Genomic DNA, 21,790 nt, shown 5'->3' with positions numbered 1-21,790 from the left:
AAGTCTTTGTCTCTTGGTAATAAAAAGATGCTGGGTGTTCTGCTAAGAAGATGAACCAGCTACACTTTTGCCAAGACTCTACCATACTGGTATGGGCACGACATTGGCTAAATTGTGGAAGAAACGTTTTCTTAAGGTACAAAGTTTTTGGCTCGCTTAACAGTCAACATTAGCCAAACACAACTTCTGGGCTCATCCGGGATTTGGACCCGGGACCTCTCGCACCCGAAGCAAGAATCATACCCCTAGACCAACGAGCCATTAAAACCATTTAACGTTTGATGTCTTTCTAAAGAAATTCTCTATTGTTAGGAATGTGTGTTAAGTATTTGTCTCTTGGTATTAAAAAAATGCTGGGTGTTCTGCTAAGAAGACGAAACCAGCTACACTTTTACTAAGTCTCTACCATACTGGTATTGGCATAACATTGGCTAAATTGTGGAAGAAAATTTACTTCAGGTACAAAGTTTTTGGCTCGCTTAATTAAACAGTCAACATTAGCCCAACACAAATTCTGGGCTCCTGGGGGATTTGGACCCAGGACCTCTCGCACAAGAAGTAAGAATCAAACCCCTAGACCAACGAGCCATTGAAACTTCTCAACGTTTGATGTCTTCCTGACAAAATTCTCTATTGTTAGGCATGTGTGTTAAGTCTTTTTCTCTTGGTAATAAAAAAATGCTGGGTGTTCTGCTAAGAAGACGAACCAGCTACACTTTTGCCAAGACTCTACCATACTGGTATGGGCACGACATCGGCTAAATTGTGGAAAAAACGTTTTCTAAAAGTACAAAGTTTTTAACGCGATCAATTAAACAGTCAACATTAGCCAAACACAAATTCAGGGCTCGTCCTGGAATTGGACCCGGGACCTCTCGCACCCTAAGCGAGAATCATACCCCTAGACCAACGAGCCATTAAAAGGACTTAACGTTTGATGTCTTCCTGATGAAATTTCTCTATTGATAGGCATGTGTATTAAGTATTTGTCTCTTGGTAATAAAAAAAACTGAGTGTTCTGCTCAGAAGACGAACCAGCTACACTTTTGCCAAGACTCTACCATACTGGTATGGGCACGACATCGGCTAAATTGTGGAAGAAAAGTTTTCTTAAGGTACAAAGTTTTTAGCTCGCTTAATTTAACAGTCAACAATAGCCAAAAACAACTTCTGGGCTCGTCCGGGAATAGGACCCCGGACCTCTCGCAACCGAAGCGAGAATCATACCCCTAGACCAACGAGCCATTAAAACCATTTAAGGTTTGATGACTGACTGACGAAATTCTCTATTGTTAGGCATGTGTATTAAGTCTTTGTCTGTTGGTAATAAAAACATGCTGGGTGTTCTGCTAAGAAGATGAACCAGCTACACTTTTGCCAAGACTCTACCATACTGGTATGGGCACGACATTGGCTAAATTGTTGAAGAAAATTTACTTAAGGTACAAATTTTTTGGCTCGCTTAATTAAACAGTCAACATTAGCCAAACACAAATTCTGGGCTCGTCCTGGAATTGGACCCTGGACCTCTCGCACCCTAAGCAAGAATCATACCCCTAGACCAACGAGCCATTGAAGCACCTCAATATTTGATGTCTGCCTGATGAAATTCTTTATTGTTAGGCATGTGTATTAAGTCTTTTTCTCTTGGCATTAAAAAAAACTGAGTGTTCTGCAAAGAAGACGAACGAGCCACACTTTTACCAAGACTCTACCATACTGGTATGGGCACGACATCGGCTAAATTGTGGAAGAAACGTTTTGTTAAGGTACAAAGTTTTTAACGCGTTCAATTAAACAGTCAACAATAGCCAAACACAACTTCTAGGCTCGTCTGGGAATTGGACTCGGGAACTCTCGCACCCAAAGCAAGAATCGTACCCTTAGACCAACGAGCCATAAAAGCCAGTTAAGGTTTGATATCTGACTGACGAAATTCTCTATTGTTAGGCATGTGTAATAAGTCTTTGTCTCTTGATAATTAAAAAGATGCTGGGTGTTCTGCTAAGAAGATGAACCAGCTACACTTTTACCAAGACTCTACCATACTGGTATGGGCAAGACATCGGCTAAATTGTGGAAGAAACGTTTTCTTAAGGTACAAAGTTTTTAACGCACTCAATTAAACAGTAAACATTAGCCAAACACAAATTCTGGGCTCGTCCGGGAGTTGGACCCTGGACCACTCGCACCCAAAGCGAGAATCATAACCCTAGACCAACAAGCCATTAAAACTGCTCAACATTTGTTGTCTTCCTGACGAAATTCTCTATTGTTAGGCATGTGTATTAAGTCTTTTTCTCTTGGCATTAAAAAAAACTGAGTGTTCTGGTAAGAAGACGAACCAGCTTCACTTTTACCAAGATTCTAACATACTTGTATGGGCACGACATTGGCTAAATTGTGGAAGAAACGTTTTCTTAAGGTGCAAAGTTTTTGGCTCGCTTAATTTAACAGTCAACATTAGCCAAACACAACTTCTGTGCTCGTCCGGGATTTGGACCCAGGACCTCTCGCACCCAAAGCGAGAATCATACCCCTAGACCAACGAGCCATTAAAAGGGCTTAACGTTTGATGTCTTACTGACAAAATTTCTCTATTGTTAGGCATGTGTGTTAAGTCTTTGTCTCTTGGTAATAAAAAAAACTGAGTGTTCTGCTCAGAAGACGAACCAGCTACACTTTTACCAAGACTCTACCATACTGGTATGGGCACGACATCGGCTAAATTGTGGAAGAAACTTTTTCTTAAGGTACAAAGTTTTTAACGCGTTCAATTAAACAGTCAACATTAGCCAAACACAAATTCTGGGCTCGTCCGGGAATTGGACCCGGGACTTCTCGCACCCTAAGTGAGAATCATACCCCTAGACCAACAAGCCATTAAAACTGCTTAACGTTTGATGTCTTCCTGACAAAATTCTCTATTGTTAGGCATGTGTGTTAAGTCTTTGTCTCTTGGTAATAAAAAAAACTGAGTGTTCTGCTAAGAAGACGAACCAGCTACACTTTTGCCAAGACTCTACCATACTGGTATGGGCACGACATCGGCTAAATTGTGGAAGAAACGTTTTCTTAAAGTACAAAGTTTTTAACGCAATCAATTAAGCAGGAAACATTAGCCAAACACAAATTCTGGGCTTGTCCGGGAGTTGGACGCTGGACCACTCGCACCCAAGGCGAGAATCATAACCCTAGACCAACAAACCATTAAAACTGCTCAACATTTGTTGTCTTCCTGACGAAATTCTCTATTGTTACGCATGTGTATTAGGTATTTGTCTCTTGGTAATAAAAAAAACTGAGTGTTCTGGTAAGAAGACGAAACAGCTACACTTTTACCAAGATTCTACCATTCTGGTATGGGCACGACATTGGCTAAATTGTGGAAGAAACGTTTTCTTAAGGTACAAAGTTTTTGGCTCGCTCAATTAAACAGTCAACATTAGCCATACAGAAATTCTGGGCTCGTCCGGGATTTGGACCCAGGACCTCTCGCACCCAAAGCGAGAATCATACCCCTAGACCAACGAGCCATTCAAACCATTTAAGGTTTGATGTCTGACTGACGAAATTCTCTATTGTTAGGCATGTGTATTAAGTCTTTGTCTCTTGGTAATAAAAAGATGCTGGGTGTTCTGCTAAGAAGACGAACCAGCTACACTTTTGCCAAGACTCTGCCATACTGGTATGGGTACGACATTGGCTAAATTGTGGAAGAAACGTTTTCTTAAGGTACAAAGTTTTTGACTCGCTTAAGTTAACAGTCAACATTAGCCAAACACAACTACTGGGCTCGTCCGGGAATTGGACCCGGGACCTCTCGCAACCCTAAGCGACAATCATACCCCTAGACCAACGAGCCATTAAAAGGGCCTGACGTTTGATGTCTTCCTGACGAAATTTCTCTATTGTTAGGCATGTTTGTTAAGTCTTTGTCTCTTTGTAATAAAAAAAACTGAGTGTTCTGCTCAGAAGACAAACCAGCTACACTTTTACCAAGACTCTACCATACTGGTATGGGCACGACATCGGCTAAATTGTGGAAGAAACTTTTTCTTAAGGTACAAAGTTTTTAACGCGTTCAATTAAACAGTCAACAATAGCCAAACACAAATTCTGGGCTCCTGGGGGATTTGGATCCAGGACCTCTCGCACAAGAAGGAAGAATCATACCCCTAGACCAACGAGCCATTGAAACTTCTCAACGTTTGATGTCTTCCTGACGAAATTCTCTATTGTTAGGCATGTGTGTTAAGTCTTTGTCTCTTGGTAATAAAAACATGCTGGGTGTTCTGCTAAGAAGATGAACCAGCTACACTTTTGCCAAGACTCTACCATACTGGTATGGGCACGACATTGGCTAAATTGTTGAAGAAAATTTACTTAAGGTACAAAGTTTTTGGCTCGCTTAATTAAACAGTCAACATTAGCCAAACACAACTTGTGGGCTCGTCCGGGAATTGGACCCGGGACCTCTCGCACCCTAAGCGAGAATCATACCCCTAGACCAACGAGCCATTAAAACACCTCACTATTTGATGTCTGCCTGACGAAATTCTTTATTGTTAGGCATGTGTATTAAGTCTTTTTCTCTTGGCATTAAAAAAAACTGAGTGTTCTGCAAAGAAGACGAACGAGCTACACTTTTACCAAGACTCTACCATACTGGTATGGGCACGACATCGGCTAAATTGTGGAAGAAACGTTTTCTTAAGGTACAAAGTTTTTAACGCGCTCAATTAAACAGTAAACATTAGCCAAACACAAATTCTGGGCTCGTCCGGGAGTTGGACCCTGGACGACTCGCACCCAAGGTGAGAATCATAACCCTAGACCAAGAAGCCATTAAAACTGCTCAACATTTGTTGTCTTCCTGACGAAATTCTCTATTGTTAGGCATGTGTATTAAGTCTTTTTGTCTTGGCATTAAAAAAAACTGAGTGTTCTGGTAAGAAGACGAAACAGCTACACTTTTACCAAGATTCTACCATACTGGTATGGGCACGACATTGGCTAAATTGTGGAAGAAAATTTACTTAAGGTACAAAGTTTTTGGCTCGCTTAATTAAACAGTCAACATTAGCCAAACACAAATTATGGGCTCCTGTGGGATTTGGACCCTGGACCTCTGGCACCTGAAGCAACAATCAACCCCTAGACCAACGAGCCATTAAAACTGCTCAACGTTTTATGTCTTACTGACGAAATTCTCTATTGTTAGGCATGCGTGTTAAGTCTTTGTCTCTTGGTAATAAAAAAAATGATGGGTGTTCTGCTAAGAAGACGAACCAGCTACACTTTTACTAAGTCTCTACTATACTGGTATGGGAACGACATTGGCTAAATTGTGGAATTAAAGTTTTCTTAAGGTACAAAGTTTTTGGCTCGCTTAATTTAACAGTCAACTTTAGCCAAACACAACTTGTGGGCTTGTTTGGGAATTGGACCCAGGACCTCTCGCACCCTAAGCGAGAATCATTCCCCTAGACCAACGAGCCATTGAAACACCTCAATATTTGATGTCTGATTGACGAAATTCTTTATTGTTAGGCATGTGTATTAAGTTTTTTTCTCTTGGCATTAAAAAAAACTGAGTGTTCTGCAAAGAAGACGAACGAGCTACACTTTTACCAAGACTCTACCATACTGGTATGGGCACGACATCGGCTAAATTGTGGAAGAAACGTTTTCTTAAGGTACAAAGTTTTTAACGCGTTCAATTAAACAGTAAACATTAGCCAAGCACAAATTCTGGGCTCGTCCGGGAGTTGGACCCTGGACCACCCGCACCCAAGGCGAGAATCATAACCCTAGACCAACAAACCATTAAATCTGCTCAACATTTGTTGTCTTCCTGACGAAATTCTCTATTGTTACGCATGTGTATTAGGTATTTGTCTCTTGGTAATTAAAAAAATGCTGGGTGTTCTGCTAAGAAGACGAACCAGCTACACTTTTAACAAGACTCTACCATACTGGTATGGGCACGACATCTGCTAATTTGTGGAAGAAACGTTTTGTTAAGGTACAAAGTTTTTAACGCGATCATTTAAACAGTAAACATTAGCCAAACACAAATTCTGGGCTCCTGGGGGATTTGGATCCAGGACCTCTCGCACAAGAAGTAAGAATCATACCCCTAGACCAACGAGCCATTGAAACTTCTCAATGTTTGATGTCTTCCTGACGAAATTCTCTATTGTTAGGCATGTGTGTTAAGTCTTTTTATCGTGGTAATAAAAAAATGCTGAGTGTTCTGCTAAGAAGACGAACCAGCTACACTTTTGCCAAGACTACCATACTGGTATGGGCACGACATTGGCTAAATTGTGGAAGAAATATTTTCTTAATGTACAAAGTTTTTGGCTCGCTTAATTGAACAGTCAACATTAGCCAAACACAAATTCTGGGCTCGTCCGGGATTTGGACCCGGGACCCCTCGCACCCGAAGCGAGAATTATACCCCTAGACCAACGAGCCATTAAAACTGCTTAACGTTTGATGTCTTCCTGACGAAATTCTCTATTGTTAGGCATGTGTATTAGGTATTTGTCTCTTGGTAATAAAAAAAACTGAGTGTTCTGGTAAGAAGACGAAACAGCTACACTTTTACCAAGATTCTACCATACTGGTATGGGCACGACATTGGCTAAATTGTGGAAGAAACGTTTTCTTAAGGTACAAAGTTTTTGGCTCGCTCAATTAAACAGTCAACATTAGCCAAACACAAATTCTGGGCTCGTCCGGGATTTGGACCCAGAACCTCTCGCACACACAGTGAGAATCACACCCGTAGACCAACGAGCCATTAAAACTGCTTAACGTTTGATGTCTGACTGACGAAATTCTCTATTGTTAGGCATGTGTATTAAGTCTTTGTCTCTTGGTAATAAAAAGATGCTGGGTGTTCTGCTAAGAAGACGAACCAGCTACACTTTTGCCAAGACTCTGCCATACTGGTATGGGTACGACATTGGCTAAATTGTGGAAGAAACGTTTTCTTAAGGTACAAAGTTTTTGACTCGCTTAATTTAACAGTCAACATTAGCCAAACACAACTACTGGGCTCGTCCGGGAATTGGACCCGGGACCTCTCGCAACCCTAAGCGACAATCATACCCCTAGACCAACGAGCCATTAAAAGGGCCTGACGTTTGATGTCTTCCTGACGAAATTTCTCTATTGTTAGGCATGTTTGTTAAGTCTTTGTCTCTTTGTAATAAAAAAAACTGAGTGTTCTGCTCAGAAGACAAACCAGCTACACTTTTACCAAGACTCTACCATACTGGTATGGGCACGACATCGGCTAAATTGTGGAAGAAACTTTTTCTTAAGGTACAAAGTTTTCAACGCGTTCAAATAAACAGTCAACAATAGCCAAACACAAATTCTGGGCTCCTGGGGGATTTGGATCCAGGACCTCTCGCACAAGAAGGAAGAATCATACCCCTAGACCAACGAGCCATTGAAACTTCTCAACGTTTGATGTCTTCTTGACGAAATTCTCTATTGTTACGCATGTGTGTTAAGTCTTTTTCTCTTGGTAATAAAAAAATGCTAGGTGTTCTGCTAAGAAGACGAACCAGCTACACTTTTGCCAAGACTACCATACCGGAAGGGCACGACATTGGCTAAATTGTGGAAGAAACATTTTCTTAATGTACAAAGTTTTTGGCTCGCTTAATTGAACAGTCAACATTAGCCGAACACAAATTCTGGGCTCATTAGGGATTTAGACCCAGGACCTCTCTCACCCGAAGCGAGAATCATAACCCTAGACCAACGAGCCATTAAAACTGCTCAACATTTGATGTCTTCCTGACGAAATTCTCTATTGTTAGGCATGTGTATTAAGTCTTTGTCTCTTGGTAATAAAAACATGCTGGGTGTTCTGCTAAGAAGATGAACCAGCTACACTTTTGCCAAGACTCTACCATACTGGTATGGGCACGACATTGGCTAAATTGTTGAAGAAAATTTACTTAAGGTACAAAGTTTTTGGCTCGCTTAATTAAACAGTCAACATTAGCCAAACACAACTTGTGGGCTCGTCCGGGAATTGGACCCCGGACCTCTCGCACCCTAAGCGAGAATCATACCCCTAGACCAACGAGCCATTAAAACACCTCACTATTTGATGTCTGCCTGACGAAATTCTTTATTGTTAGGCATGTGTATTAAGTCTTTTTCTCTTGGCATTAAAAAAAACTGAGTGTTCTGCAAAGAAGACGAACGAGCTACACTTTTACCAAGACTCTACCATACTGGTATGGGCACGACATCGGCTAAATTGTGGAAGAAACGTTTTCTTAAGGTACAAAGTTTTTAACGCGCTCAATTAAACAGTAAACATTAGCCAAACACAAATTCTGGGCTCGTCCGGGAGTTGGACCCTGGACGAATCGCACCCAAGGTGAGAATCATAACCCTAGACCAAGAAGCCATTAAAACTGCTCAACATTTGTTGTCTTCCTGACGAAATTCTCTATTGTTAGGCATGTGTATTAAGTCTTTTTGTCTTGGCATTAAAAAAAACTGAGTGTTCTGGTAAGAAGACGAAACAGCTACACTTTTACCAAGATTCTACCATACTGGTATGGGCACGACATTGGCTAAATTGTGGAAGAAAATTTACTTAAGGTACAAAGTTTTTGGCTCGCTTAATTAAACAGTCAACATTAGCCAAACACAAATTATGGGCTCCTGCGGGATTTGGACCCTGGACCTCTGGCACCTGAAGCAACAATCAACCCCTAGACCAACGAGCCATTAAAACTGCTCAACGTTTTATGTCTTACTGACGAAATTCTCTATTGTTAGGCATGCGTGTTAAGTCTTTGTCTCTTGGTAATAAAAAAAATGATGGGTGTTCTGCTAAGAAGACGAACCAGCTACACTTTTACTAAGTCTCTACTATACTGGTATGGGCACGACATTGGCTAAATTGTGGAAGAAATATTTTCTTAATGTACAAAGTTTTTGGCTCGCTTAATTGAACAGTCAACATTAGCCAAACACAAATTCTGGGCTCGTCCGGGATTTGGACCCGGGACCCCTCGCACCTGAAGCGAGAATTATACCCCTAGACCAACGAGCCATTAAAACTGCTTAACGTTTGATGTCTTCCTGACGAAATTCTCTATTGTTAGGCATGTGCGTTAAGTCTTTTTCTCTTGGTAATAAAAAAAATGCTGGGTGTTCTGCTAACAAGACGAACCAGCTACAATTTTACCAAGACTCTACCATACTGGTATGGGAACGACATTGGCTAAATTGTGGAAGAAATGTTTTCTTAAGGTACAAAGCTTTTGGCTCGCTTAATTTAACAGTCAACATTAGCCAAACACAAATTCTGGGCTCGTCCGGGAGTTGGACCCGGGACCTCTCGCACCCTAAGCGAGAATCATACCCCTAGACCAACGAGCCAATAAAACACCTCAAAAGTTGATGTCTTCCTGACGAAATTCTTTATTGTTAGGCATGTGTATTAAGTCTTTTTCTCTTGGCATTAAAAAAAACTGAGTGTTCTGCTAAGAAGACAAACCAGCTACACTTTTACTAACTCTCTACCATACTGGTATGGGCACGACATCGGCTAAATTGTGGAAGAAACTTTTTCTTAAGGTCCAAAGTTTTTAACGCGTTCAATTAAACAGTCAACATTAGCCAAACACAAATTCAGGGCTCGTCCGGGAATTGGACGCGGGACCTCTCGCACTCTAAGCGAGAATCAAACCCCTAGACCAACGAGCCATTAAAACACCTCAACATTTGATGTCTGCCTGACGAAATTCTTTATTGTTAGGCATGTGAATTAAGTCTTTTTCTCTTGGCATTAAAAAAAACTGAGTGTTCTGGTAAGAAGACGAAACAGCTACACTTTTACCAAGATTCTACCATACTGGTATGGGCACGACATTGGCTAAATTGTGGAAGAAACATTTTCTTAAGGTACAAAGTTTTTGGCTCGCTTAATTTAACAGTCAACATTAGCCAAACACAACTTCTGGGCTCGTCCGGGATTTGGACCCGGGACCTTTCGCACCCGAAGCGAGAATCATACCCCTAGACCAACGAGCCATTAAAACCATTTAAGGTTTGATGTCTGACTGACGAAATTCTCTATTGTTAGGCATGTGTATTAAGTCTTTGTCTCTTGGTAATAAAAAGATGCTGGGTGTTCTGCTAAGAAGATGAACCAGCTACATTTTTGCCAAGACTCTACCATACTGGTATGGGCACGACATTGGCTAAATTGTTGAAGAAAATTTACTTAAGGTACAAAGTTTTTGGCTCGCTTAATTAAACAGTCAACATTAGCCAAACACATATTCTGGGATCGTCCGGTATTTGGACCCGGGACCTCTCGCACCCAAGGCGAGAATCATAACCCTAGACCAACGAGCCATTAAAACTGCTCAACGTTTGATGTCTTCCTGACGAAATTCTCTATTGTTATGCATGTGTATTAAGTATTTGTCTCTTGGTAATAAAAAAATGCTGGGTGTTCTACAAAGAAGACGAACCAGCTACACTTTTGCCAAGACTCTACCATACTGGTATGGGCACGACATCGGCTAAATTGTGAAAGAAACGTTTTCTTAAGGTACAAAGTTTTTAGCTCGCTTAATTTAACAGTCAACAATAGCGAAAAACAACTTCTGGGCTCTTCCAGGAATTGGACCCCGGACCGCTCGCACCCGAAGCGAGATTCATAGCCCTAGACAACGAGCCATTAAAACCATTTAAGGTTTGATGTCTGACTGACGAAATTCTCTATTGTTAGGCATGTGTATTAAGTCTTTGTCTCTTGGTAATAAAAACATGCTGGGTGTTCTGCTAAGAAGATGAACCAGCTACACTTTTGCCAAGACTCTACCATACTGGTATGGGCACGACATTGGCTAAATTGTTGAAGAAAATTTACTTAAGGTACAAAGTTTTTGGCTCGCTTAATTAAACAGTAAACATTAGCCAAACACAAATTCTGGGCTCGTCCGGGAGTTGGACCCTGGACGACTCGCACCCAAGGCGAGAATCATAACCCTAGACCAAGAAGCCATTAAAACTGCTCAACATTTGTTGTCTTCCTGACAAAATTCTCTATTGTTAGGCATGTGTATTAAGCCTTTTTCTCTTGGCATTAAAAAAAACATGAGTGTTCTGGTAAGAAGACGAAACAGCTACACTTTTACCAAGATTCTACCATACTGGTATGGGCACGACATCGGCTAAATTGTGGAAGAAACGTTTTCTTAAGGTACAAAGTTTTTAACGCGCTCAATTAAACAGTAAACATTAGCCAAGCACAAATTCTGGGCTCGTCCGGGAGTTGGACCCTGGACCACTCGCACCCAAGGCGAGAATCATAACCCTAGACCAACAAACCATTAAATCTGCTCAACATTTGTTGTCTTCCTGACGAAATTCTCTATTGTTACGCATGTGTATTAGGTATTTGTCTCTTGGTAATTAAAAAAATGCTGGGTGTTCTGCTAAGAAGACGAACCAGCTACACTTTTAACAAGACTCTACCATACTGGTATGGGCACGACATCTGCTAATTTGTGGAAGAAACGTTTTGTTAAGGTACAAAGTTTTTAACGCGATCATTTAAACAGTAAACATTAGCCAAACACAAATTCTGGGCTCCTGGGGGATTTGGATCCAGGACCTCTCGCACAAGAAGTAAGAATCATACCCCTAGACCAACGAGCCATTGAAACTTCTCAACGTTTGATGTCTTCCTGACGAAATTCTCTATTGTTAGGCATGTGTGTTAAGTCTTTTTATCGTGGTAATAAAAAAATGCTGGGTGTTCTGCTAAGAAGACGAACCAGCTACACTTTTGCCAAGACTACCATACTGGTATGGGCACGACATTGGCTAAATTGTGGAAGAAATATTTTCTTAATGTACAAAGTTTTTGGCTCGCTTAATTGAACAGTCAACATTAGCCAAACACAAATTCTGGGCTCGTCCGGGATTTGGACCCGGGACCCCTCGCACCCGAAGCGAGAATCATACCCCTAGACCAACGAGCCATTAAAACTGCTTAACGTTTGATGTCTTCCTGACGAAATTCTTTATTGTTAGGCATGTGTATTAAGTCTTTTTCTCTTGGCATTAAAAAAAACTGAGTGTTCTGTAAGAAGACGAAACAGCTACACTTTTACCAAGATTCTACCATACTGGTATGGGCACGACATTGGCTAAATTGTGGAAGAAACGTTTTCTTAAGGTACAAAGTTTTTGGCTCGCTTAACTTAACAGTCAACATTAGCCAAACACAACTTCTGGGTTCGTCCGGGATTTGGACCCGGGACCTCTCGCACCCGAAGCCAGAATCATACCCCTAGACCAACGAGCCATTAAAACCATTTAAGGTTTGATGTCTGACTGACGAAATTCTCTATTGTTAGGCAAGTGTATTAAGTCTTTGTCTCTTGGTAATAAAAAGATGCTGGGTGTTCTGCTAAGAGGATGAACCAGCTACACTTTTACCAAGGTTCTACCATACTGGTATGGGTACGACATTGGCTAAATTGTGGAAGAAACGTTTTCTTAAGGTACAAAGTTTTTGGCTCGCTTAACAGTCAACATTAGCCAAACACAACTTCTGGGCTCATCCGGGATTTGGACCCGGGACCTCTCGCACCCGAAGCGAGAATCATACCCCTAGACCAACGAGCCATTAAAACCTTTTAACGTTTGATGTCTTTCTAAAGAAATTCTCTATTGTTAGGAATGTGTGTTAAGTATTTGTCTCTTGGTATTAAAAAAATGCTGGGTGTTCTGCTAAGAAGACGAAACCAGCTACACTTTTACTAAGTCTCTACCATACTGGTATGGGCACAACATTGGCTAAATGGTGGAAGAAAATTTACTTCAGGTACAAAGTTTTTGTCTCGCCTAATTAAACAGTCAACATTAGCCAAACACAAATTCTGGGCTCCTGGGGGATTTGGATCCAGGACCTCTCGCACAAGAAGTAAGAATCAAACCCCTAGACCAACGAGCCATTAACACACCTCAATATTTGATGTCTACCTGACAAAATTCTTTATTGTTAGGCATGTGTATTAAGTCTTTTTCTGTTGGCATTAAAAAAAACTGAGTGTTCTGCAAAGAAGACGAACGAGCTACACTTTTACAAAGACTCTACCATACTGGTATGGGCACGACATCGGCTAAATTGTGGAAGAAACTTTTTCTTAAGGTACAAAGTCTTTAACGCGATCAATTAAACAGTAAACATTAGCCAAACACAAATTCTGGGATCGTCCGGTATTTGGACCCGGGACCTCTCGCACCCAAGGCGAGAATCATAACCCTAGACCAACGAGCCATTAAAAGTGCTCAACGTTTGATGACTGACTGACGAAATTCTCTATTGTTAGGCATGTGTATTAAGTCTTTGTCTCTTGGTAATAAAAACATGCTGGGTGTTCTGCTAAGAAGATGAACCAGCTACACTTTTGCCAAGACTCTACCATACTGGTATGGGCACGACATTGGCTAAATTGTTGAAGAAAATTTACTTAAGGTACGAAGTTTTTGGCTCGCTTAATTAAACAGTCAACATTAGCCAAACACAAATTCTGGGCTCCTGCACGATTTGGACCCGGGACCTCTGGCACCTGAAGCAACAATCAACCACTAGACCAACGAGACATTAAAACTGCTCAACGTTTTATGTCTTACTGACAAAATTCTCTATTGTTAGGCATGCGTGTTAAGTCTTTGTCTCTTGGTAATAAAAAAAATGCTGGGTGTTCTGCTAAGAAGACGAACCAGCTACACTTTTACTAAGTCTCTACTATACTGGTATGGGCACGACATTGGCTAAATTGTGGAAGAAAAGTTTTCTTAAGGTACAAAGTTTTTGGCTCGCTTAATTTAACAGTCAACATTAGCCAAACACAACTTGTGGGCTCCTCCTGGAATTGGACCCGGGACCTCTGGCACCCTAAGTGAGAATCATACCCCTAGACCAACAAGCCATTGAAACACCTCAATATTTGATGTCTGCCTGACGAAATTCTTTATTGTTAGGCATGTGTATTAGGTATTTGTCTCTTGGTAATAAAAAAATGCTGGGTGTTCTGCTAAGAAGACGAACCAGCTACACTTTTGCCAAGACTCTACCATACTGGTACGGGTACGACATTGGCTAAATTGTGGAAGAAACGTTTTCTTAAGGTACAAAGTTTTTGACTTGCTTAATTTAACAGTCAACATTAGCCAAACACAACTTCTGGGCTCGTCCGGGAATTGGACCCAGGACCTCTCGCACCCTAAGCGAGAATCATACCCCTAGACCAACGAGCCATTAAAACACCTCAACATTTGATGTCTGCCTGACGAAATTCTGTATTGTTAGGCATGTGTATTAAGTCTTTTTCTCTTGGCATTAAAAAAAACTGAGTGTTCTGGTAAGAAGACGAACCAGCTACACTTTTACCAAGATTCTAACATACTTGTATGGGCACGACATTGGCTAAATTGTGGAAGAAACGTTTTCTTAAGGTGCAAAGTTTTTGGCTCGCTTAATTTAACAGTCAACATTAGCCAAACACAACTTCTGGGCTCGTCCGGGATTTGGACCCAGGACCTCTCGCACCCAAAGCGAGAATCATACCCCTAGACCAACGAGCCATTAAAAGGGCTTAACGTTTGATGTCTTACTGACAAAATTTCTCTATTGTTAGGCATGTGTGTTAAGTCTTTGTCTCTTGGTAATAAAAAAAACTGAGTGTTCTGCTCAGAAGACGAACCAGCTACACTTTTACCAAGACTCTACCATACTGGTATGGGCACGACATCGGCTAAATTGTGGAAGAAACTTTTTCTTAAGGTACAAAGTTTTTAACGCGTTCAATTAAACAGTCAACATTAGCCAAACACAAATTGTGGGCTCATCCGGGAATTGGACCCGGGACTTCTCGCACCCTAAGTGAGAATCATACCCCTAGACCAACAAGCCATTAAAACTGCTTAACGTTTGATGTCTTCCTGACAAAATTCTCTATTGTTAGGCATGTGTGTTAAGTCTTTGTCTCTTGGTAATAAAAAAAACTGAGTGTTCTGCTAAGAAGACGAACCAGCTACACTTTTGCCAAGACTCTACCATACTGGTATGGGCACGTCATCGGCTAAATTGTGGAAGAAACGTTTTCTTAAAGTACAAAGTTTTTAACGCAATCAATTAAGCAGGAAACATTAGCCAAACACAAATTCTGGGCTCGTCCGGGAGTTGGACGCTGGACCACTCGCACCCAAGGCGAGAATCATAACCCTAGACCAACAAACCATTAAAACTGCTCAACATTTGTTGTCTTCCTGACGAAATTCTCTATTGTTACGCATGTGTATTAGGTATTTGTCTCTTGGTAATAAAAAAAACTGAGTGTTCTGGTAAGAAGACGAAACAGCTACACTTTTACTAAGTCTCTACCATACTGGTATGGGCACGACATTGGCTAAATTGTGGAAGAAACGTTTTCTTAAGGTACAAAGTTTTTGGCTCGCTCAATTAAACAGTCAACATTAGCCAAACACAAATTCTGGGCTCGTCCGGGATTTGGACCTGGGACCTCTCGCACCCAAAGCAAGAATCATAACCCTAGACCAACAAACCATTAAAACTGCTCAACATTTGTTGTCTTCCTGACGAAATTCTCTATTGTTACGCATGTGTATTAAGTATTTGTCTCTTGGTAATAAAAAAATGCTGGGTGTTCTGCTAAGAAGACGAACCAGCTACACTTTTGCCCAGACTCTGCCATACTGGTATGGGTACGACATCGGCTAAATTGTGGAAGAAACGTTTTCTTAAGGTACAAAGTTTTTGACTCGCTTAATTTAACAGTCAACATTAGCCAAACAAAACTTCTGGGCTCGTCCGGGAATTGGACCTGGGACCTCTCACACCCTAAGCGAGAATCATATCCCTAGACCAACGAGCCATTAAAAGGGCTTGACGTTTGATGTCTTCCTGACGAAATTTCTCTATTGTTAGGCATGTGTGTTAAGTCTTTGTCTCTTGGTAATAAAAAAAACTGATTGTTCTGCTCAGAAGACGAACCAGCTACACTTTTACCAAGACTCTACCATACTGGTATGGGCACGACATCGGCTAAATTGTGGAAGAAACTTTTTCTTAAGGTACAAAGTTTTTAACGCGTTCAATTAAACAGTCAACATTAGCCAAACACAAATTCTGGGCTCGTCCGGGATTTGGACCCAGGATCTCTCGCACACACAGTGAGAATCATACCCGTAGACCAACGAGCCATTAAAACTGCTTAACGTTTGTTGTCTTCCTGACGAAATTCTCTATTGTTAGGCATGTGTGTTAAGTCTTTGTCTCTTGGTAATAAAAAAAATGCTGGGTGTTCTGCTAAGAAGACGAACCAGCTACACTTTTACTAAGTCTCTACCATACTGGTATGGGCACGACATTGGCTAAATTGTGGAAGAAACGTTTTCTTAAGGTACAAAGTTTTTGGCTCGCTTAATTTAACAGTCAACATTAGCCAAACAGAAATTCTAGGCTCATCCGGGATTTGGACCCGGGACCTCTCGCACCCAAAGCGAGAATCATACCCCTAGACCAACGAGCCATTAAAACCATTTAAGGTTTGATGTCTGACTGACGAAATTCTCTATTGTTAGGCATGTGTATTAAGTCTTTTTCTCTTGGTAATAAAAAGATGCTGGGTGTTCTGCTAAAAAGATGAACCAGCTACACTTTTGCCAAGACTCTACCATACTGGTATGGGCACGACATTGGCTAAATTGTTGAAGAAAATTTACTTAAGGTACAAAGTTTTTGGCTCGCTTAATTAAACAGTCAACATTAGCCAAACACTAATTCTGGGCTCCTGCGGGATTTGGACCTGGGAGCTCTCGCACCCGAAGCAAGAATCATACCCCTAGACCAACGAGCCATTAAAACCATTTACGGTTTGATGTCTGACTGACGAAATTCTCTATTGTTAGGCATGTGTATTAATTCTTCGTCTCTTGGTAATAAAAAGATGCTGGGTGTTCTGCTACGAAGATGAACCAGCTACACTTTTGCCAAGACTCTACCATACTGTTATGGGCACGACATCGGCTAAATTGTGGAAGAAACGTTTTGTTAAGGTACAAAGTTTTTGGCTCGCTTAACTTAACAGTCAACATTAGCCAAACAGAAATTCTGGGCTCGTCCGGGATTTGGACCCGGGACCTTTCGCACCCAAAATGAGAATCATACCCCTAGACCAACGAGCCATTAAAACCATTTAAGGTTTGATGTCTGACTGACGAAATTCTCTATTGTGAGGCTTGTGTGTTAAGTCTTTGTCTCTTTGTAAAAAAAAAAATGCTGGGTGTTCTGCAAAGAAGACGAACCAGCTACACTTTTTCCAAGACTCTACCATACTGGTATGGGCACGACATTGGCTAAATTGTGGAAGAAAATTTACTTAAGGTACAAAGTTTTTGGCTCAGTTAATTAAACAGTCAACATTAGCCAAACACAACTTATGGGCTCGTCCGGGAATTGGACACGGGACCTCTCGCACCCAAAGCGAGAATCAAACCCCTACACCAACGAGCTATTAAAACACCTCAACATTTGATGTCTTCCTGACGAAATTCTCTATTGTTAGGCATGTGTGTTAAGCCTTTGTCTCTTGGTAATAAAAAAAATGCTGGGTGTTCTGCTAAGAAGACGAACCAGCTACACTTTTACTAAGTCTCTACCATACTGGTATGGGTACGACATTGGCTAAATTGTGGAAGAAATGTTTTCTTAAGGTACAAAGTTTTTGGCTCGCTTAATTAAACAGTCAACATTAGCCAAACACTAATTCTGGGCTCTTGCGGGATTTGGACCTGGGACCTCTCGCACCCAAAGCGAGAATCATACCCCTAGACCATCGAGCCATTAAATCCATTTAAGGTTTGATGTCTGACTGACGAAATTCTCTATTGTTAGGCATGTGTATTAAGTCTTTGTCTCTTGGTAATAAAAAGATGCTGGGTGTTCTGCTAAGAAGATGAACCAGCTACACTTTTGCCAAGACTCTACCATACTGGTATGGGCACGACATTGGCTAAATTGTTGAAGAAAATTTACTTAAGGTACAAAGTTTTTGGCTCGCTTAATTAAACAGTCAACATTAGCCAAACGGAAATTCTAGGCTCGTCTGGGATTTGGACCCAGGACCTCTCGCACCCAAAGTGAGTAACATACCCCTTGACCAATGAGCCATTGAAATGACACATCGTTTGATGTCTACCTGACAAAATCCTCCAATGTTAGTCATGTGAATTAAGTCAGTGTGTCTTGGCACATAGAAAAAATGCTTGTTGTTCATCAAAAAAGCTACATTTTTGACCAAACGCTACTACAGTGGTACGGGCACGACATTGGCTACATTTTGAAGCAAACACTTCATAAAGTACAATGTTTTTGGCTCGGTCAATTAAAAGTCAACATTATCCAAACAAAATCTGAGCACGGCCGGGATTTGGAGGCTCGATCTCTCCCACACTAAGCGAGAATCATACCCCTAGACCAACGAGCTAATGAATCTATTCTATCTACTCATCTATCTGATGTCTGACTTACAAACCCTCCTTTTTCATCTCATCTCATCTCATCTTCAACCGCTTATCCAGGATCGGGTCGGGGGGGCAACAGCTCCAGCAGGAGACCCCGAACTTCTCTTTCCCGAGCCACATCAGCCAGCTCTGACTGGGGGATCCCGAGGCACTCCCAGGCCAGTTTGGAGATATAGTCCCTCCACCTGGTCCTGGGCCTCCCTCGGGGTCTCTTCCCAGCTGGTCGTGCTGTCACTCCTGTATGTCAAGCTAGGTTTTTTGTCCTGTCTCCACGTTTGTTTTGTGACTTCCTGTTTTATTTTGGAAATTAACTCTCCTCTCGTTTCAGGTTCCTTGCCCTTCCTCATGTGTCACCAGTCTGATTGTCTTCCCTGATTCCTGATTGTGTCCACCTGTTCCCCCACTTCCCTCATGTGTACTTATAGTCTGCGTCTCCCCTTGTCCTATGCCAGTGTGTCATGTCCTTTCGTCTTGCACACCCGCCCTATGCTAGTGTCAATTCCAAGTCATAGTTTTGTCTGTCCCGAACCTTGTTATTGAGTCCTTGGTTGGCCTTGTGCCGTTTATTGCTTCACAGCCCTTAGAATTATTTCAGAGCCTTTTTGTTAGTGACTGATTATTTTCTTGTTTCCTCGGTGAGAGAGATTTTGGTTTTGCATTTTGTCTTTTGACTATTCAGCTCTTCGAGTTAAATCAGAGCATTTTACTTGTAGTTTAATACCTTCCTCGAGAAGAGATTTTTGGTTTGGCTTTTGCCGTTTTGACTTTGCAGCTCTTGAGTTAAATCAGAGCATTTTTAGTTCTACTTTGTTATTTTCTTCTTTCCTTGCTAAGAGAGGTTTTTGTTGGCTTCCCGTTAATATTGCCCAGCTCTATTAGTTTAGCCAGAGCATTTTCCCGTTCTTCCCTCTTTGGAGGAGTTTTTTGTTTCCAGGGATTTCCCTGTGTATTTTTGTTGGAAATAAACGATTGTCCGCTGAACCTCTACTCTGCGTCCGAGTCCTCCTCCAGAGCTCCCTTCGTGACAGTACACACTGGCCAGAATGGACTCGGCAGAGAAGGACCAGCTGACTGCAGCGCTGCGCACTCAAGCCTCAAGGCTGGCGCAGCATGAGGATCTGGTGGCTGGCCTCGATCGAGGAGTCAGGGTACTAGCTCAAAGCCAGGAGGGGTTTGAGGCCACCATGACCACGCAGGTGGGACTTCTCAGCACCCAGGTGGAACAGATCCTCACCCTCCTCTCCACGAACCCAGCCGCTGCTCCCGAGCAACCTCCCACGCCTTCTGAGCCCTCCCCCCTAGCCACACATGCTGACGCATGCACCAGGCTGGCACCCCCGGAACGATACTCTGGGATCATGGGACAAAGTAGGTCATTCATTATTGAATGCGAAATGCACTTTGAGCACTCTCCTCTTCACTTTCACACAGAAAGATCCAAGGTCGCCTTCATGATGTCTCATCTCACGGGAAGGGCCAAGGCGTGGGCCACCGCTGAGTGGGCCAGGAATTCGGCAATCTGTGCTTCGCCTAAGAGGTTTGCCGACGCTCTGAAACTCGTCTTTGACCCTGTGGCGACAGACCAAGAAAGGGCTCGGGAGCTCAGCCGGATGAAACAGGGAGGAGAGCCTGTTTGTGATTATGCCATTCGCTTTCGCACCCTGGTGACGGAGAGCGGGTGGAACACCACGGCCCTATACGATGTTTTTCTGAAAGGACTTTCAGATCCGATCCAGGACCTCTTGGTCCCATTGGACCTCCCTCTGGACCTCGATTCCCTCATCGCCCTCGCCATCCGCACAGACAACCGGCTGCGGGAACGGAGGCGGCAGCGCGGGTCCAGGTCGACAGCCACGGCACCTGGTTCTTCAGCGGCTCTCTGGCACGCCGCATCACGTCGGACCTCTCCTGAGCAACGTTCACGACCTCCCGCCGGAGGAGAAGAGGAACCCATGCAGATGGGAAGGGCCCGGCTCTCTCAGGAGGAGCGGCAGTGGCGCTATCAGGAGGGCAGGTGCTTTTACTGTGGCGAACATGGCCACCTCATCACCGCCTGCCCCGTGAAGGCCAACCTGTTGGTGAGTCATGTCACAGCAGTTACTCTCACCCATCCTTCCACTTAACTGTGTGGTTGGAGCGGTTACCTGGCCTATAGAAACCGAGGTGAAGCAGGCTAACGGTGAGACCCCTCCACCTCGTGGGTGCCCAGATAATCGTCTGTTTGTCCCCGTTAATCTGCGCCCACAGGTGATCCACTGGGCTCACTCGTCTTTGCTCACCTGCAATCCGGGCGTACGTTGGACCATGTTCGCCATCACGCAGAGGTTCTGGTGGCCGTCCATGGAGCCGGAGGTCCGGGAGTACGTTGAGGCATGTTCCGTCTGCGCCAGGAACAAGAACTCCTCCAGAACCCGTGCAGGCTTGATGCAGCCGCTGCCCATTCCGTCCCGGCCGTGGGCAGAATTCTCTATGGACTTTGTCACGGGGCTCCCGATCTCCAAGGGTAACACCACGGTTTTGACCGTGGTAGACAGATTCTCTAAAATGGCACATTTTCTAGCCTTACCCAAGTTGCCGTCAGCTAAAGAGACGGCGGATATTATGATGAACAATGTGTTTAGGATCCACGGATTCCCCCAAGACATTGTGTCGGATCGTGGGCCCCAATTTGTCTCCCGGTTCTGGAAGGAGTTCTATAAGCTCATCGGAGCCACCGCTAGCCTCACATCTGGGTGCCATCCTGAGGCTAACGGCCAGACGGAGTGCCTCAATCAACAGTTGGAAACCTGCCTTCGGTGCCTGGTGGCCCAGAATCCTGCGTCATGGAGCCAACACCCGACATGGGTCGAGTACGCCCATAACTTTTTGTTTCCAGGGATTTCCCTGTGTATTTTTGTTGGAAATAAAGGATTGTCCGCTGAACCTCTACTCTGCGTCCGAGTCCTCCTCCAGAGCTCCCTTCATGACACGTGCCTGGAACGCCTCCCTAGGGAGGCGCCCAGGTGGCATCCTTACCAGATGCCCGAACCACCTCAACTGGCTCCTTTCCACGCAAAGGAGCAGCGGCTCTACTCCGAGTCCCTCACGGATGACCGAACTTCTCACCCTATCTCTAAGGGAGATGCCAGCCACACTCCTGAGGAAACCCATTTTGGCCGCTTGTACCCGC

General features: G+C 43.0%; 10 non-coding genes across 10 annotated transcripts; all 10 read right to left on the bottom strand.

The window, feature by feature from the left end:
* Positions 1–188: 188 nt before the first annotated feature.
* Positions 189–260, bottom strand: trnap-cgg (transfer RNA proline (anticodon CGG)). The gene has a single exon. It is a non-coding gene; the product is annotated as a tRNA-Pro (tRNA).
* Positions 261–3,464: 3,204 nt separating this feature from the next.
* trnap-ugg (transfer RNA proline (anticodon UGG)) lies at positions 3,465–3,536 on the bottom strand. Its single transcript has one exon. It is a non-coding gene; the product is annotated as a tRNA-Pro (tRNA).
* Positions 3,537–4,448: 912 nt separating this feature from the next.
* On the bottom strand, positions 4,449–4,520 carry trnap-agg (transfer RNA proline (anticodon AGG)). Its single transcript has one exon. It is a non-coding gene; the product is annotated as a tRNA-Pro (tRNA).
* Positions 4,521–9,357: 4,837 nt separating this feature from the next.
* trnap-agg (transfer RNA proline (anticodon AGG)) lies at positions 9,358–9,429 on the bottom strand. Its single transcript has one exon. It is a non-coding gene; the product is annotated as a tRNA-Pro (tRNA).
* Positions 9,430–10,011: 582 nt separating this feature from the next.
* On the bottom strand, positions 10,012–10,083 carry trnap-cgg (transfer RNA proline (anticodon CGG)). Its single transcript has one exon. It is a non-coding gene; the product is annotated as a tRNA-Pro (tRNA).
* Positions 10,084–11,975: 1,892 nt separating this feature from the next.
* trnap-cgg (transfer RNA proline (anticodon CGG)) lies at positions 11,976–12,047 on the bottom strand. Its single transcript has one exon. It is a non-coding gene; the product is annotated as a tRNA-Pro (tRNA).
* Positions 12,048–12,624: 577 nt separating this feature from the next.
* trnap-cgg (transfer RNA proline (anticodon CGG)) lies at positions 12,625–12,696 on the bottom strand. Its single transcript has one exon. It is a non-coding gene; the product is annotated as a tRNA-Pro (tRNA).
* Positions 12,697–14,262: 1,566 nt separating this feature from the next.
* trnap-agg (transfer RNA proline (anticodon AGG)) lies at positions 14,263–14,334 on the bottom strand. Its single transcript has one exon. It is a non-coding gene; the product is annotated as a tRNA-Pro (tRNA).
* Positions 14,335–14,589: 255 nt separating this feature from the next.
* Positions 14,590–14,661, bottom strand: trnap-ugg (transfer RNA proline (anticodon UGG)). Its single transcript has one exon. It is a non-coding gene; the product is annotated as a tRNA-Pro (tRNA).
* A 1,895-nt stretch (positions 14,662–16,556) lies between these two features.
* Positions 16,557–16,628, bottom strand: trnap-ugg (transfer RNA proline (anticodon UGG)). Its single transcript has one exon. It is a non-coding gene; the product is annotated as a tRNA-Pro (tRNA).
* Positions 16,629–21,790: the final 5,162 nt, after the last annotated feature.

The sequence above is a fragment of the Cebidichthys violaceus genome, unplaced genomic scaffold (genome assembly GCF_023349555.1).
Source record: "Cebidichthys violaceus isolate CVI_PGR_0920_01 unplaced genomic scaffold, fCebVio1.0.p SCAF_32, whole genome shotgun sequence".
NCBI lineage: Eukaryota > Metazoa > Chordata > Actinopteri > Perciformes > Stichaeidae > Cebidichthys > Cebidichthys violaceus.
The sequence above is the reverse complement of the archived record's forward strand: the minus strand, read 5'-3'. Positions and strand labels throughout refer to the sequence as shown.